This window comes from Scophthalmus maximus, chromosome 13, assembly GCF_022379125.1.
Source record: "Scophthalmus maximus strain ysfricsl-2021 chromosome 13, ASM2237912v1, whole genome shotgun sequence".
NCBI lineage: Eukaryota > Metazoa > Chordata > Actinopteri > Pleuronectiformes > Scophthalmidae > Scophthalmus > Scophthalmus maximus.
The window spans coordinates 21,437,827-21,457,171 of NC_061527.1; the positions used below are offsets into that span (position 1 = coordinate 21,437,827).

A 19,345-nucleotide genomic window follows, 5' to 3' on the forward strand; every position below is an offset into this window, starting at 1 on the left:
AGGTCAACAATCCCACTAATTGGTGCAAATCTTGGTTCATTTTCATTTGAAATGTGTGGCTGATTGAAGAGGATTATCCGCACACGATCAACCTTAACGAATGAAAAATACCACTCAATTTTAAACAATGCTTGATAAAACACCAGGCTTCAACGGCATTGTGCACACTTCACGGAAAAAAAGGCGGAAAAGTGAAGCGCTTGCAACGCCTCTGCACGTGAGTGAGCGAGTCCCAGTGGGGGAAGCGAGACCATCTGCCCCCTTCGCAGGTGACTGTCCCCGGATGGAGGATGGAGTTCAGCTGAGACAGCGAAAGAGAGCGGCGGGGTAAACTGTCCTGCTATGAAGCTGCTGTAGCAGGCAAATAACACGTAATGGGCCCTAGATAAGCCAACGTACATCGGGCACACGGTTCTCTGGTGTTTTCTGCCCATAATTTCACTTCTACTGTAACTGACCGCGTGCTTCACCGCAGGCGAACTCCTGTCAGAGTTGAACGACAGTGGCAAATATCCTGTCACTGGCTTAGAAAAGCTGCGAGTGCCACATGCAGAGATCACCGAATCACAGAGGCCATGAAATTCAATTTTTTTTTTTTTTAATGTACAAAAATTTGATAATAGTAGCAAGAAGGGTTAATTGTGACGTGAATACTCATAAACCACAGCCTTGTTTTCGGTAGGCTGAGTATCTGGTTACAGTGATGTGCTGTCTTGATATTAAATACTGCTATCACGTCCATACGTGTTCCGGCAGTTTAAAACGTTATGAAAGCCATATACAAATGTCGGCGTTTTTTTCTCACTGAAGGGGTATGTATTCTGAAAAATAAAAAAAAAGCATTTTCAAAATCGATTTCAAGAAAGCCAACACAGTCTAACCCCTGTGCAGTTGGCTCATGCTCATTATGCAAATACGTAGCCCGAGGTAATGCAAACCCAAACAGCGAGAGCAAATTAGACGATGCAATTCTGCGGAGTGAAGACGCGACAATTAACATCTTACTTAACAATGGGAGTGTTTATTTTGGATCAAAGGAGCGAGGGCTGTGAGATAACCTCGTTTTTGCTTTCATGTTCAGATATGCTGCTTTGGACTCAAAATGTGTAATGTGTCCGAAGGGGAAATAATTTACCTAGCGCCCGCATATCAGCAAACCTCCGATAAGGAGACTCGCGGCGATTTGACATGCCTTTCCGTTGTAGCCGAGGCGGAGTTTAGCCACAACATTGAGTGGGACGAACACGGGCGAGCTTTTCATGCAAAGGAATATGAGGCGCAAAGGTCTGTCCAAATGGCGGGGTAAACACTGTACATTAAAGCAAAACAACAGGAATCAAATAGGTTGGAATTCACTTATGGAAGATAATTCAAGTTAGCCCACGGACTGTTAATTGGAAACAAACATGGTTATTGCGTCGCGCACCACTTGGCTTGTGTGTTTCCTTGACGGCCTCGGGGAAATTTGCAAGTGTTTTTTCAATGTTTTAAAAATTCTATTGTTACATCAGGTTACTGGCTTCTTCTTCTACTCTGTTGGTTCTTAATTCTGCCAGTACCCACCAGCAAGGACTGCAGAGGTAACAGGACGTTAAATGATACCGATTTGGGCTATTTCTTCGCTCTGACATTTTGGTTTAACGTGAGCGTGCGTCTCTGCGTCTCATTCAGCTGTTAACTGTGAAGCTTCCCCTTTACACAAATGTGTGCTAAAATGCTCTAATTTTAATTAAGCAATCCAATAACACTGTCCGCCTTGTTTGAGCACCTGGGTTAAAGAAATTGGAAAATGTTTAATTTGGTAAGGCATGCGCGCACACACACACACGCACACGCACGCACGCACGCACACGCACACACACACACACACACACGCACACACATACGCCTCTATTGGCAAACAGTGGATTTGGAAATAGTTTCTCATTCAATTTCTCAAAAGACCAACTCCATTAGCTGGAGGCATGTTTTTTCTGTGCTTGTTACAACCTGCTGTTCCCTGTTTGACTATTATTAGCGCTGATACATCAAATCTAATGGATTATGTTAATACGATAGCTTTTACAAATGTCATTCCAGACATCTCTGATAACAAACCACGCATTTTCCAAAGCAGAAATCATCAAATGATGTCTTGATTGCATCATAATGCTATAAGAGGATGAGCCTGTATTTGGTAAATGGAACACGTCCCCGCGAAACAACAAACCAAATGCATGTCATCCATTGATGGAAACATCTGTGAATTGTTATGCAAACTTGGGCTAATTCTTTAAGAGTTTGATTCATTAAGGAGTATTGTTAGTTTCAGTGGCTGAGCCCTTATTATCATGCATTTAGGAAATGAGGCAAATATAAAGGCATAAGAGCCCAATCAATAGCGCTTTTCATTTTGCCTTAATGGCCCCCCCTTTTTCCCCTCGCGGACTAAAAAGAACACGGGGGAGGTTGGTATTACAACCATAAAATGTAATTTCTCTGCAGGAAAAAAAACAACATAATAATGTCTCCTATCCCCTTTCTGCATATTCCTATAACATCCTGCAAAATTGAGTATGGATTTAACATCAAAATGTTACACGATTTTTTCTCTCTCTCTTTCAAATGAGATATTAAAGTCAATATTTCAGGCAGAGGATCTTTCAATTCAGGGGCTCACATGTTGGGCGCTGTGTGCTAAGATGAGCCGGCTTGCAGGCACGGCTGCAGTTTTTCCACAAAATTAACTCGCGAGAGAAGTCAAACTCAGGGATTTAGATGTCAAACACGGCAGAATATAAAGATGCTCCGACACCACTCCCATTTAGAAAGGGAAAAGAATAAAAAAAAAACTCATTTGTATGTTTGTTACCACAGTAGTTTCTTTCGGGGTCCAACGAGGTTTGCTTTGATATTTAAGAGGGATAAAAGCAAGTCACATTTTGGGGCATAAGTTTATGTAGGAGAGTTGAGTTTCATTCAAAGGGGCATATATACCTAGCACTCACACAGAATGAGCTTCAATATTTAACACCACATTTAAACTACACCAGAGGACAGAAAAATCTGCATGTTTAATCAAAACTGTTTCGTAAATTAAAACAATAAGGCTACTGTATCAAGCATTCTGTTTAACTCCACCATAAGTAGCACGGGTCCATTATAGCTAAACGTCAACACCATCGTCTCACGATCTAGTCTCGTCTAATAGCATAAAGAAAACGGAACCATCGGGGGCCAATGTAAACATTCCCTTTTCACTATGGTTGAGGAGCTCGACTTAAATTGTAATCGTCTGCAAAATTGTAACGTCAGTAACGTTAAATGAGTGGGATATGGAATAACATGGATGCTAGCTAATGCTAGACTCACATGACACATAATGTTGCATCAAAATTCCCGACAGCCAGGGGGGCGATGACGATATCGATATTAGGGAGTTCAAGATTTCTTATTCCGAGACATTGGCCGGAAATAAATATTTGAATCCGTCCGTGAGTCCTAAGATGTAGTTATCAAACCTGTGACACAGAAAGGTAACTGAGGCTTGATGTTTTTAGTTTACCCATAAACTTTATCATGAATAATCATAAATAAAAAGAAAACAATACAACCAAATTTAGAGAACCTGAATTAAGAAAACTAATTTAATTTACGTAAAATTTAAACATGAATACAATTATTTTTCTGCATTGTTTTTTGTGTACAATAAAAGATTTCATATCGGTAAACATAAGCGCTGTGAAAGGCTAATATTGGCCAATATTATCGGACAACTGATATAATGTATAGATCGATATAGATAGATATATTCACTCATCTCAGATGCGTTGCACAAAAGCAAGAAGCTTTTCTTTTTTTTTTCTTTCATTCATCAAACCGCCCTTACCCCTGCACCATTCCTGTGCCAGATTCACATATAAACGATGCACGCACGTCGTGCTGGAGGAGATGCGGATGGATGAAACCATTGACTGTTTTCTCCATGGTTTTCTTCTTCATTAAATCAATATGACCGGGATCCTCTCTGTCTACAGGTGTAGTGTGGTTCTAAACAAGAACGTTAATTGCTACCCATTTGCAAATAACACATACTTTTTAAAAAAAGCCACATAATAACCTTCATAAAGGTGTTTAGTCCTTTTGTTGTATAACTTGTACTCACAAACATTATATTGTTTGTGAGTACTCAGTGCTCATTATATTGGATTAATGGTACGTGGAAGAAAAGGGTTTGGGAAAAGCAACTAAACCACTCACATTTATGGAGCCATGAGTGTAGACTCAGTAGCTGAACTGGGTCACCTGATTATAGTCACACACAATACAAAGTGCATCGCTGTGAAAGAGAAGGTCCATTACATATTGTTTGTAATCAAGCTCTGTAATGAAGCCCTAATAACAGAAATGACTCTCCTGAAACCCTGAACGCAACAGCTTCTATCGCCGTATGCAACTAATGGACTTGTTATAGATCAGACCGCTGTTGTCTGAGGAGGCGTGAGTACATCTTGATGAGCAAAGCAGAATCATTTCTCCCACATTAACAGCTGCGCGTCCAATATGGCTTTCGACGGGCTAATTAAGAAAGAGGAGCTGATCCCAGCAAGAAGTGAGTCGAGGAGAAAGTTTTACCTCCTCTCCATCGGCGGGGGGTTATTCTTGAGGGAGCAGGTCGTGGGCGCCCCATCTTCCCCAAAATCCTCCACGCCTCATCCTTCATCTGCGGCTGCTCGTCATGTTCCGTCACCGGCACAGTTACACCTGAACACTCTGCTGCTGCCAAACACCTGGCTCCATCTCCCACTGTCCAAATGAAAAATAAGCATAATTTGCCTTTCTGAGTATCCAGCAAATGAGGGATTTCATGACAAATTGGGTGGTGGAGGTTTATTATGCAAAAAGGGGGGGGGGGGGAGTTAGGGCAAAGACAGAGAGGGGTAGAACTAAAGGGAGGTGTAGATACGATTTGCAGAAATTGAGGTGATGAATTTTGGCTTGTGTGCTCACTACTGTCGGTATATTTCAGGTCCGCGCTGTTTTTTTTTTGTTTCGTGGAAAGGAACGAGGCAAGGTTGTTCTCTTGTTTTGAATTCAAGGTGAATGCAAAAGTGAGTAGAATAAGAACCACACATGCTTCACACTAAAGAGTACACTGGATTTCGGTGTTTATATATTTTCAGTGTATGGCTTAGCTGCAATATTTCAATAAGGATTTCCTATTTTTGGGTTATCGTCCACGCAGTTTGTGTGGTAACCCAGAACAATGTGGTCGGGAAACGTGAGCATCATCCTGTGGAGGGATTCAGATTCACGCCTGCAATGGTGAATTAACTGCCTCGATGGTTTGATGGATGTGTTTCTTAAAACTTAATTAGTGCGAAGTTCTCTCGGGATAAGTGGGTGTTCAATAAATGTCTCGCAGTTCAACACAAGTGGCATTCGGAAAAACATCTCAGATCACATCAAACTGAGCGAGCATGGCAGGGCAGCAGTCGTGACGGGGTGAGAGGGAGTGAAACGGAAACGCGAAAAAAAGAATATTTAGACTAACAAGTGCCTCGCACCTTCTCGTAGAAGGGTGAGAGCATCTTAAGAAGCTCCAGGACCTGAAACAGGAAATCCAAAAGAATAATTGAATATTTATTATTTTTAAGGCCTTAACAGTGTTTTTCCCCTCTCTGATGCCAGATGAGTGACGAGGTTAATATGAAATCAGCGGTGGGATTCACACACCAGTTCCAACGTTCGTCAACATGCCGATGTTCCAACCCATGAGCACGACCCCCGCTAGTAATCACTACGTTATTACATGAGTAGTTTTCTGGATTTACAAGCGAGGTCATGGACCAACAGGCCTCGATTGTAGTTTTAATTTGTGCCTAATAAGTGTCACGTGTGTCTTGCAGAGTTTTCTTCCTTTAACTTACTTCCAACCCATAACACAATTTTAAGGAACATGAAGATCTTATATATGACCTTCATTCTGAACTATGAAAATTAGAAAACGTTCCTTTATGCCTTTCACCCCATTTGCTCTTTGTGATGGCATTTTTATTTCTCTTCGGCACCACATTAACCACCACAATTAACATCACGTTAAAAAGGTCTAAACAATGCAGTCATTTTTGTACTTTTCTGGCGGCACCTGGTGGTAAAGTTGCAAACCGCAACTAACTGAGCATCCGACAGGGGACATTTTATGGCTGCGCTCCGCTAATTCTAATTCTGGTTTCCCGCAGCGCTGGGAATTCAACGCGAATGCGACGTATTCTGGACCGTTTTCTGCCATCGTATTTAATGCTGCGTTCCATCACACCTCGGAACCCGGACCTCGGAAGTCGGGGTGGAACCGGAACGGAGCACAACGCCACGTAGCAAACATGGCGACTTACACGGAGGTCGGGTCCACCTCATGTAAGTTGACGAAAAAACATTGGTTCTTTGCTGCAGGTGATTTATACATATATGAACACACAAATATGGACAATATATTCAATTTCACTGAATATGTTCTTCTAAATATTACACACTGTAGCTTTAAGGAGGAGTCTGTACACATTTTAAATTTGAAAACGAGCTCCTCAATTGTAAAATCCATCATTATCAGCACACGAGGTCCTGATTTAAACGATATGCAAGCGGGGGGGGGGGCATGCCTGTGCCTTCACCTACAAGTTAACTTCAGAGAGAATGCAAAATATCCTTTCTTGTAAACTGACCAAAGCGGATTACAGTAATGAAGTTAAACATTCAGAGGCAGCAGAGCTTGTAAGTTCTGTTGAAAACCCAAACACTACTGGAGATGAATAAATATCAACTTAAGGAAGGACCAGCGACAGACAAACAACAAGGGGGAAAACGGCTTCACTCGCAAAATGGGACGTTTAAAAAAAACAAAAAACGCTGACATCTAAAAGGCAATTGCATTTGCATAGCGCAAACTTTCATCTGGGGGGATGTGAAGAAAGACTCCACCACAGGAATCATTTAATATTTAATAAATTAGAAACAGTAGCTATGGCTAATTAGAATTTGCACATTTACAAATCAGCCCTGATAGCAAAACAAATTATGAAATATAACGGCGCTCGGCGGATTACCGAGGGAAAATCAGATGACAGACAAAGCAAATGGAGTATCACTAACAACACACTGTCAGAACACATCACACGGCTAATCCAGTTAGAGGCGGACGCCATGGAGGCTTCGCCTTTAAAATATTGATACGCTATTTCGTAAAAGGTTTTTTTGTTGTGGTTCTTGAGTACATTCAATCTAACACTTGCTTATTGCTCATGGGTCATTAGCCTCTCATCCTCTGCTGCTTGGCCAGTTTGCTTTGAAAGAAAAAGGCCCGTGATTAAATGAATGTCTTTGCTCCGTTACTCCATTAGCGGAGGTCTTGATGCTTTGCAGTTCCATTGTTTATATTACGGGGTACAAAGGCGGGCAGTGTGCAAACTGTTCTCGTATTCCTTATTAGATTACTTCCTGGTGCGATGGCTTTTGGTAAAAGCCATGGAATTTCTTGTAAGGGGACTTGACGTGCACTCAGAGGAAAAAAAAAACATTTATCAAATGATAAAGGCCGAGGCATTTTCTTTGGCTAAGTAGTTATAGAGTAGATGCCATATAAAATGTGCATCAATAAAAGTCAAATAAAGAAATGTGGAACAGCACAGGAGAGGATTACGGCTATTCTGCATGTCAGGCCCACGGCTTTTAACGTAACAGAGCGAGAGCATATTTATCATAATGTAGCCAACGCATAATGTAACACTTTAACTCCATTTTACTCCAATTTGAAGACGTTTCCTCAAGTTTTCATTGCATTGAGTTTTGCATGCAGTCTCTTCATATACAGTATCTGAGCTTAAGAAAAGTGCTAAATTAAACAACACGTGCTATTGAATGTAATGAAAACATTATTTTGGTGAACAGACCACCATTGTTCATTACAATGTGTAGCCATATTTATGTTCACACACACGTATCTCAATACATCTCGACTGTAGCTATTGATCTTTGAAGGACATGGTGCTTTTGCATTGTCTGTAATACAACAATGCAGCCCTGACTTTTTTCAAGTTAAAATATATTCAGTATGGATAATCTTTGTGTATTAAAAATTGAAATTAAATGTGCGGTTTGTTTCACCATCTACAAAAGACAAACACAAAGACATATACTACTGCCTCATCTGGGTCTACGAATGGCTTCGTATGCCACATCAAAACGCCTACAGTATCTAAGCCTGCAAACTGTTGGCGTCATTGTGGTTGAGGGCCATCGGCTTTAGTTCCTATGCCACGTCCTAACACTCATCAGCAATAATACCAAAACATTCCCTATCATATTTCCAAAGCAGCAATAACACCATAACACTCACTACACATCTCCTAGTTACCACATCTAGGGATGTGGAGATGCCATTTTCCCCTTCTCCATACCGATTCCAATGCCTGGATTTTGCGTATTATCCGATAATGAGGACCAATTCAATACAAGTGCTTAAAACAAAAAAAAGAAGAAAAAAAAAAGTAAACAGGGTTTATTTTAATAGCTGTTTGCTACTAATCCTTTATGAAGTGATGATTGCTACCATTGTTGTTTGGCCTGGCTCAGATTAAACCCTTTCGAAAAACAGCTACATGAAGAGTAATGAATGTCAGAGAACTTATCTTATTATATAGTTTGAGATAGTCTCAAAAACTTAAAAAAACAAGACAAATTAATAAATCTAGCAATAAACAACAATTACTTCCTTTAAAGTGCAGCCACAGCTTACAAAAATAAATAACCCTTTATAGTTTTACAGTATCGCCTTTTAATTTTGGAAACTTTCCGGAACTTGCCGCCGGCAGTACAGCACAACTGCAGTTTTGTCTGGGTGAAATTACTTTAAAGAGGTATCGGTTCGGTACAGTACGTAGATTTGCGTACTAGCCAATGCGTGATCCAGCAGTCTCTGCAATATCAGAGGAATTTCCGATAACTGGCATCGGAATCGGAACATCTCCAACCCCATCCTGTCTGCACAGCACGTTTATTGTGAGACACGTGGCACAGAGCTTTCCATAAGCGCCTGCCGCCGGCCAACCAGCTGACTACAGACGAGCCTTTATTTACCTCACCTTCAGAAGGTAACAGGCTTTTTATTTGAGGCAGGCTTCGACCAGAGAAAGGCCTTTAATTCTAATTGCCTAATATTATTGGATATATTTTAATAGGGAGCTCAGTTTTCTCTCAGCTCAGGGCAGGGCCGCAGTTCATGCTACTCACAGACACACACGCAGAGGCTGCGGTGGACACAGGCGTGGTAAAGATAACTTGAGATGACGACAACCACACTGGTTACTGTAAGTGCAGCAAAAGGTAAAAGGCCAATAGTAAAATACTTTATCAAACCACCTGTTCAACAAACAAAAAGCTACAGTTTCACCTGTTTTGTCTGCAGGCTCCCAGTATCATTTACACAACCACAGGAGGTCAGGAGAGAAGAGGAAGGACTGATACTGACTGATGTGTTTGTTCTGCTCCAAGTCCCCCCTCCCACTAACTGGCTTCTTTCCCCCACTCACTGGCTGCTCCATATGCAGGTGGAAAGCCCTGTGTGTGTGTGTGTGTGTGTGTGTGTGTGTGTGTGTGTGTGTGTGTATGTGTGTGTGTGTGTGTGTGTGTGTGTGTGTGTGCGTGCGTGCGTGCGTGCGTGCGCGTTTGTGTTTGTTGCACAACAGGCTGTCCTGAAGGGGCCTCCCTGCAATGTTGTGATGCTGGCCTTTAATTCTGAACACATCTTCTCGTCAAATATCTGTCATTGCCTAATAAAGCAGCGAAATAGTCTTTAAAAAATTAAAAAATGACAAAAGACAGGTTCATGTTCCCAATGACTACAACCCAGCCAGCAAATACGGTTTCAGCAACATGGGCCTGACATGGGCTTCCCATGTGGGCCGAATTTATGGGACCCATAAGGGATATAAGTGGGCTAATTGGGCAAAGGCTGGCGCTGGGCAAATTGTGTGGGTCAGATATGGTTTTGGGGATCAACATGGGCATCACATGGAAAGCCCACGTGGGCTAACTGTATGGGCCCAAACAAAGGGACACATGTGGGCTAAATGGACATTGGGTAGGACTTGGTAACACTGTGTGGGACCCATATGGTTTCAGTTACATGGGTCCCACATGTGATGCCCATGTGTGGTGACTATATGGGCCCCATAAGGGACACATGCTGGCTGGGCTTGGAACTGGGTAAGATAGTATTGGCCCTTTGAGGGATATATGTGGGCTAAATGGGCATGGAACTTGCTAACACTGTGCAGGATCCATATTAGCAGCCCAACCATAATCCAAATGGGCACCCACATGGACATGCTGGCTGGGGAATGATTATTATTCATATCATTCACTAAGAAGTCATTACTAATCACCTTGTTACATATTTTTCATAGGGATTAAGGTTTTTAAAAGCACGGTTCAAAGGGAAGATTTGGTGTATTGTTTTTTTTTTAATGGCTCCTGTGGATAAATTTGCCCTGTTTGACAACGGGGGGTCAAAATAATGCCCTTTGAAAGAGATATGTGTTGTGACATTGTCAGCCCTAATCTGCAATTCTGTTATGATAGCCTGCTATGAGAGGTTAGAGGAGGGATGTTTAAAAAGAGTAGCGTACAGGAGAGGCATAAGCTTGCCTAATCACGAACGAATGTAGGCCTGAATTACATAGTGATTTAATCAGTAGCTTAAAAGGTTACCCCTGTTTTTTCCCTACTTTACGAAGAGGATGTAATGTAGAGAGGAAAATAATAGATATGTTACTAAAGTGACGGGACTGTTGGCATATATTAAAATAATATATCAATCTTTCACATTAATCCATACGCAGAAACAAATCTTGATCATGTAAATATGGAATAATCTGTAATACAATTAGAGTGATTGTTTCAACTGAATGTATTCTACAGTGTGCACACACATACTGTATACACTTCTCTACCACTGTGCAATGTGTGGATACAGCAAAATATTTCACTTTAAATATTTACTCTCTAGAATACACTGTAGGCTAAGGTGACACAATTTTGCGGTACACAGATACATGGAATTTCAATATGAAAAAGAAATGAATGTCGAATTCATTCACTTGCACTCAATCAGAGGAGAACATCTTTAACATTTTAGTCACAGGATAAAATTCAGCTTTTCCAAACACACAGTACGCTCCTGTCTGAGATCACGAAGCATCGCAGAGAAGCCTGAATGAACGGTGAGCATACACGGACTCACAACCTTTTGGGAGAATTTTATAATAAGGTAAAACTAAATGTTGCCAATTTATGTGTTGCTGAAGAAAGCCCTTTCAGCCGCTGGCTGCTGATGTGCACAGAGAAAGAAAGCATGGAAACTATTCAGCAAAATCTTTTTTCATCTCCACAATAACAGAATTTTTTGAGAAAATTTAACTTTTCTCTCTGTCCCAAGCACTAAAATACATTTCCAAGGTGTACCAAGTTTAAAAATATGCATGGGGAAACATTGCAGTACAAAGTATCAGGTAGGCAGGAAAAATTGCACACCAATAATTAATGTAATAAAGTAGCATTATGTAGTATTTGGTGTAATTCTGAGGACGCCCTTTTTCCAAATTCATAATCCTTTCATTGTCTCTGTTCTTTGTTAAGGTAGCCACTCCACGCGCGTCGACCAACCAAATTTTGCTCCTTTTCCGCGCTGTGACGTCTTTCAGAGCAAAAACTGTAAACACGCCAGGGGCGACCAGATGATAATTTGTTGTTGGTGTTTTTTTAAACAACAGCCATAATCCGTATAGGATACGAACAGCTGTAACTGAAGCGGAGCTGACAGGATTTGGGACAGCTGCTTGAAATTTTGGGGGGGTCTGGTGAACCTACTGTCACCTGCCGTCTTTGATGCTGTTAAACCAGAAACATTGTGGCTACACCTTATTTTCATACGGCCCATGGGCCACAATCAGCTTGGCACTGCTATGCTAACAATGCTAGCAATGCTAACTAGCTGCTAGCCAGCACCTACGCCTGCCGACGTTCTCTTTAGAGGAGAGTTCAAAATATCAAAGATTGTATATCACAATGTGGCCTAAAGATATAGCAATGTTATTTTTAAGGCCATTTTGTCCAGTCCTATGCATTGTCTAATTTATCTATATTCAAATATTGTCCATTGTATGTTTTGGTTTATTAAGTTATGTTCCAATGGCAGTCTCTAGATCATGAAAACCGACTTAAGATTTATTCATGCACGCCTGATCTGTGCACTGAAACTAAGCAGAATTTTAAATCAAGGAAGTCCAAAGAGAGCATACTTTGACGAGTGAGATACCCCCCCACCCCAAAAAAATTATTTGACACGATCTGCCACAAAAGATATTATAAAAATATAAGAAATAAATATACAAAATTTATTAGAGGCCAACAATCTTGATTTTGATATCAGTTCAAATCATGCCATGCTCTTCATGTCACATGGATGCATCCTTCAATGGCAGAATCCAACATTGCTGCAAAAGCATACAATGGAAACGTTTCTCGTTCTCATGACTATGGGTGCTCAAAAATCATACTTACGTTACTGAAAGAGCAATTTTTGCATGTAAGGGACAGCTTTACATGTATTTGTGATAGGTATTTGTTCAGCAGTAGATGTGTTTACCATAGGGTCTTACAGATGACCTTTTCTTTAACTGGCTATCAATATTTGCAATTTGAAAATGTATATAAAATCAGGTGTAATTTTGTCCTGGATACTCTAAGTGAACCAGCATGACACTATTAACCCACATGAGATAACAGTCACTTGACAATAAGAGGTTTAACATGTGAGATCACATAAGCGAGGTCCTCTGCACATACTCGCTCAGTGACCTGACTAGAATCAGTCATCGGGTCCACTTGTTTTTTTGTAAACTGAGACCTAAATAAAAGCCTGCGTCATTTGACCTGTGCCGCAGAGATCAAACTGCTTAAGTGGCTGAGGAGGCAGAAAATGGAGAGGACCGAGGTCCCGGTGAAGGCCTTGGCAAAGAAGAAGGAAGAATTCTCAGGGAATTGGTCACATTTTTCTCCTCAAATCCTTCAATTAGCATTTCCCCATTTGTATATATATTTTTTGTTCCGGGACCTTGTTGGTGAAAGCTCAACATGTCTTTGTTCTCAAGATTTTTGCTTTTCTGTATTTGAACCTATTTCCAGGTTTTCCCCAATTCATTCTAAATCCAAAAACTTACTTTAAATCCCCCTATTTAACATTTATCAAAATTAACACAAAATGAATGGTTTACAGCACACATATAAGAGCAAATGGAGTGTCTCCTAATGTACAACATTCGTAAAAAATAAAGATATATGTCGCATTAACAAAACTCTGTTTTACTATGATGCCATTTATTATCCGTTCATACAGAAGCCTCCACTTATGGGTGCCCACAGGTGACGTTGTTTACTAATACTTCATAAAAAATGTATTTCTGTGCTCGACTACATGAATGCGGTGATATAAAGCTTTTAGCAAGTGTTAATACATTTGCATTAGTTATTGTTACCCTGCTGTGGTTGCTGTATTCCTTTTAGCGCGGTTTGTTTTACAGTGATTTACTACTTCCACCATAGAATTTATTTCCTTTGGATTCAGAAAAAGCCGACCAGCCACTAATAGCCGGGCCTGCTGCTTCATTCTTCCATGGGTCATTAAGTGACCTTTCATCTGCTGCTTTTCACAGCTCCAGTGTTCGGACTCAGACGTACCGTTTGGACCCAAAAGCAGACATTTATGGCCAGTGGAGCCCAGATGGGGCCGGGATTGTTGTACTAGAAGAGGTCTTTTTCATATTTGTGAAGGTCATGTCCAAAATAGCCTGTCCTTTTAGTCCTTAATTCTTAAACCTTTGTTTAAATATTTGTTGAATGTCAAGGTGAGAAGAGATGAGTATTTCTGTGGGCATGAGATAAAAGTCCCTTTGATAAAAAAGGCCTATCAGAGGGGGAACCTCATCCCGAGGCTTTAATTTGGATTTTTAGTGTATGTGATATTTTGATATTTTAATATTTGAACTTTTATTTCTTACACTTTGGACGGTGCTTGACAAACACATGGTACAGTAGATGTCAGTGACTCCTACTTACATTGCTACATGAGATTTTACTGGAAGTCTGGCATGGGCATATCTAGTAGCCACACACAGTGAATATCTATTATTCACAGTCAACCCCCCCCCCCCCCCCCCCCCCCAATTTTTTTTTACATCTGATCTTAAAACATGCACATCTTACAAAGTTCAGGGTTGTTGGCATGTTTGAAATCTCGCTGGAGTCCATTTGAAAAAAAAACATATGATCAGAGGCCTCTATGCCAGCTGGCAGTTTGCAATATTCTGTATAGAATCAAATATTCTCTTGCCACTTCTGAACTGCTGATGTCCTATTGATGTTGTGAAATTAGGTTTAACATTTCCTTTGAAAGTTGCAATTCAAACAAGCACAGATCAAACCGTATAATTTGAAAGACAGGGGGTCAGTCAGTCAGTCACTGGCAACGATTCTCTTTCAAATGGAGGAGGTGGGGGTGCCGTTTGGAATCACATGCAACATTCACGGGCACACTTGCTTGATTAGCGGCCGCGATGGGAAGCCCTGGAGATTGGCAAGGCATCCTTGATCCAAAGGGAGTGAAATTATAACAAGTAAGTCTTTCTGGTCAGTGTCACTGTGTCCAGGTAGGAAAGAAAATGTGGAATGTGTTTATGACTCTGAGCCCCCCAAGTCAACAACCAAACTGTGGCGTACTGCACATGTAATTTAGGGCAGCATCTACGGCCCAACATCAGCGCGTCACTCATTACCCATTTCCGTTGATGTCTGTGAAGCACGACTTGCATCCCGACTGCAGATCCCTCATCTGACGCTAGCACCATGGATGGTGTTGTTAAGATTCTCGATGCTATGTGGAGAAGCGTATTTTGCCCTTCACGTGGAGCCCCTCCAGAGGCCCGAGCTGTGGGCTCCATCCCTCCATCCCCATGTGCCAACACGTCAATCAGCTGTAATTGCCATCCTGGAGGAACAATATCAGGCTGTGGAGTGCTAACCACACAGATTCATTGCAACACCTAATCTGCTAATGAGCTCAGCGTGGCTATTTTCAGCGCTGCCGCAGACATCATAGCCATCGCCGAGGAGGCCTGGCGTGGCTTCCAGTGACAGCAGAGGACAGTTGGCCTGTTGTAGGAGGTACAAAGAGGACCCCAGCCTGCACGCTTCAGGACAGCACAGTCACTCCAGATCCTGTTTGGAGGGATGTATACAGTATGTGTGTGAGCCGAGCAAATCACACATGCTGCTTAATATTTCGGATTCACGCAGCCAATTTTTTGTCTCCATTTCTTCACATGCCTCACGTTGATATCATAAAATACATCCGTGAAATCCAGAACTGCAAATTGGCCTGTGCTCCATCGAGACGATAAAATCGTCAGTGATCTTGCGATCAAATTGGATAAATAATGCATTGAACGACCAAAATGGACACAAGTTGGGTTTTTTCCAGCGGCTCTCTGGAGCACCAAGTTTTGCCGTTCGAGAACAAAAGAAAGAGGGAAAAAAGCAACACAAACAATCCTTAATGGAACTGATACAAGAGGCTTTTTAATTATCTAACTCAATCAGCTAAAGACCAGCAGATCAATGAATCCCCATTACACTCCCCAGCTCTGTGCCCAGACGGCAGCAGTTTACATCAGTTCAAACAGCAAGGGATGCTTGCAGCTAAGTGACAGATTACAGGTTGTGGCTAATCTAATGCAGCCACAGCATTTGTACAGAGTACATCTTTAATTCAGACTGCGAGCTTATCTCATTGTGACCATGTCACTTAACTAATACAACCTCTCTGAAATATTTATTGTCCGCCCGCAGGAGATGTTACTTTTCCATTTCGAGGGCTTTGTGAGCAAAAACAACAAGTTTGCGGGTAACCCACGTTATAAGACTTGTAGAACGAAACAAAAACCCTTTTTTGATCTGGTTTACAAGTGCATTCATCTCGAAAACAGCGCCACAAAAAGAAAATATCATATTGAAGTAGGAATCAAAGATCAAACATTAATAGTGATACATTAAATACATTAATATGTTGGGAGCATTGTTTTGGTTCAGGCTGCTAGGGTTGGGTACTGGTCAGTTTGATCTTAAATCCATGTCTGAGAGACTAATACGTCCCAACAGTAGTCATAAAACCTGTTATCTCCACTCAATCTTGTGTGTAGAATGTAGAAAACATTACCCCTTTCACGGTATGGACACACCAACATGACCTCAAACAACTCACATCGACAAAGACCGCCTGATGCATCCGCTCACATTCGTACTCGGATCACACCGACCACGTCCGACGACCAATTAGCCCGCACGTTCTGCACTTGCGTGAGAGGAAGTAATGGGGGCGGTGGTTTGTATACGTCGTTCAGAAAGGGAAACCGGAAAACCCAACCAATGAGGTTCAGTGGACCCAACACCATAAAGAGTAAACAAAGCAAACAGCCATGACGACCCAGATTGACAGAGAGGTAAGATTTGCAGACTGCGAGCCAACCTCTTTTTTGGGTGTGTACCCTCTTGACCTCATCGTTTGTGTTCTTTCACACTTCCGTTGCTCTTGATTCGCTAAATCTGAGGTATCTCTGTCATCAGCCGACTCCGATTGAACATGTTTAGTCGGCCACGACTTGGACAGTTCAGAAAGCCGACGGTCGGTGGCGTGTCCCGGCCTTTAGGCATTGACTTTTGCCGGTTAAAATAATAAACAGGATGAGTCAGATAAGCTGTTAGTAATGAATGGTAATTCTGTAATGGCTAAAATGAATATTTTGCCAGTTGTCAAGCAGTTTCTCTGCAAGCCGGTGACCATAATCCGCCAAAGATTGGAAGGGAAAAGAAACCATTCCGTAACATCCCTATTCAACTGCGAGTGGACCGAGCAGTCCACCCTGGTAAATATATCCTGTATATCCTGTGAGTATCTAGCATGTCGAGAAGATAAGTAGGCTCAACCGGTCATTTCAATATGGCAGATGGGCGGAAAGATGGATGATCTCATTTTCAGGTTGTATTTATAGCAACATTATTCAACTATCTAACCTTCAAAAAAACAGCTTCAATATAATTGTGATGGTACAGTGACCTTGTTGTAGTCAGTTTCAGGCCCAGCAAGTTCACGAGTAATGCCAAACTGTAGATCAGTTTAAAAGTCATTGAAAAACAACATATCTTCTCTGATATTCAGCCTGGAAACTTGCAACTTTGCTTGTATAAAAAATATCAATAATTCTTGGCGTGCTTTGTCAAGCAACAGAACTTTCCGTTTGGGAAGCCAGGGATGATAAGGAGTATACATCTTTGGGACCTTTTTTCAGTTCACTGAATAGGAGTATGCAGTTGGTGCCGGTCAATCTATGGATGGGCTTTGTTTTCTGTACATGAAAACCATTTAACCGCTGCAGAGGCAAACGTGTACACAGTGTTGCATTAAATGTTGTCCACATTAGTCCATCCATAAAAGTGTTTCCCAGAAAGGTGATTACAGATCTAAATTTTATCTTCAGTTTTAATTACTGAACGCTTCAGTTACTTGAAGATTTTACAAGCTAAACTTAATTAGTTTGTGGAAAGGGATTCAAAATGATTTGGATTCAGTAAGCGCAGTCAATATCCTATATCCTAGACCAGTTACAACACCAAAAAATATTTCTGAACAAAGAATCTAGAAAATGTCTGGAGATCACCTTGTTCAATAATCTTTATTCTACTTGTAAAACACATTGGTTTTGTATAGTGTAACTTCTGTATTTACAGAAACATCTTTAAACTTTAAACTGTTTGAAGTTTGGAGAAGTTTGTACCGATGAAATTGGCAGAAACCCAGGTCGACGCACTTTGGATTACTGCATTCAGCAATTGCAGCTACGCAAATTGCATCTCAAATATACAGATATTCAAATTCTTCTAGTTGGATACATTTGGATCAGACATCCGCTTTTCCTCTGTAGTTCTCTACATGGATGTACTGAAGGTTGCTGTAAGTGATGGGTGTATCCCAGGCTTAAATTTCAGCATGTCGATTTTGAGTGCAAAGTATTTTCATCCGAGGATTGCCGAGGCCCAACATGTCGATCATGTTTGGATTGCATAGAATTCAATATTTCTCCAGGAAATCATCACGACACAGACACACTCACAACACGACACACACTTGACACGCGAAAAACTCAAAACCATTTTGAAAGAGCGACACACTTCTCTGTGGATTTGAATTGGTTGTTTTTGGATTAGGACGGATATTAAAATGAATGTACGATTGAATCGAATCCAAGTCAAATGCTCAGACTGTTTTACGGAGATGATGAAGCAGTGTGTGACATTGAATGGGCAGTGTTGGCCGTGTCGTGGCTCAGTATCTGCGCAAAATATGCCTCCCATTTGTAGGCATCCACACAATTATTTTGGGTGGTGCCAAGTGAATATCTGATTGGGGGTTATGAATTCAGGGATTTAATTTCACTGCAACAATGCATCAATTGTTTCCAGTAAGAGATGCCGAGACGGTGCTGTTGTTCAGTAAACTGATCGTACGCAGAGTGTACTAATGTCTCTGCGGTGGAATCCATTGATCTGCTGTCCCCCTGCATAGTACTTTCCTAACGACATCTGAGATGCCACCGTTACAGAAACGGAGAGGAGCATTTCCCCCAGCTCTCTGTAGCAATTTATTGTGGGAAGGTAATAATAAGTCTATATTTGAAAAAATGGGAGTGGATGAGCCCCTGTCTGAATGTGGGCTCGCAGCCTGAAACCACAGCGGCTCATTGTGGCACGGGGAGTCATTTTCAATTTTTCTTTAGAGGGAAACATCACTGACTGCAAAAGAGCAGTTAGATAGAGAGGCCACATTAGTGACTCTTTTTACTGCTTTTTATTCACTCTGCTAGGGACTGTACAAAAGCAATTGAGGTCATGAGGGAGGTTAAATCATGTATCATTTTGTGACGACCCTTGCATAATTTTTTTTGGAACCCTCTGCTTGACTTTACCCATGGCCCCCGATATCTCAAAACAATATTACATAACATGTCCAAGATTCCAAACAAGGATGAGGTATATGGATTACATGTGACGACGGCAGGGCCTGACGTGTATGAGATCGTTCGTCTGATTGTCACTCAAATCAATTACGTGATGCATGAGTTACATGGTTGGTTGCCCTGGGAGATGCTTCTTGAAGTCAGCTGTTTAAAATAGACACGGTGGGAGGGAAATGTAATAATTTTCC

General features: G+C 41.4%; 2 long non-coding RNA genes across 2 annotated transcripts in view; one reads left to right on the plus strand and one right to left on the minus strand.

The window, feature by feature from the left end:
• The window catches only part of LOC118317831, a 60,511-nt gene that overhangs the window by 18,563 nt on the left and 22,603 nt on the right, over positions 1-19,345 (minus strand). The window contains exon 2 of the long non-coding RNA XR_004795543.2: positions 4,615-4,785. This is a non-coding gene — a long non-coding RNA (uncharacterized LOC118317831). The remainder of the gene's footprint in view (positions 1-4,614; positions 4,786-19,345) is intronic.
• LOC118317830 lies at positions 1,152-13,367 on the plus strand. Its single transcript, XR_007032049.1, has 3 exons — positions 1,152-1,284; positions 6,222-6,396; positions 12,978-13,367. It is a non-coding gene; the product is annotated as an uncharacterized LOC118317830 (long non-coding RNA).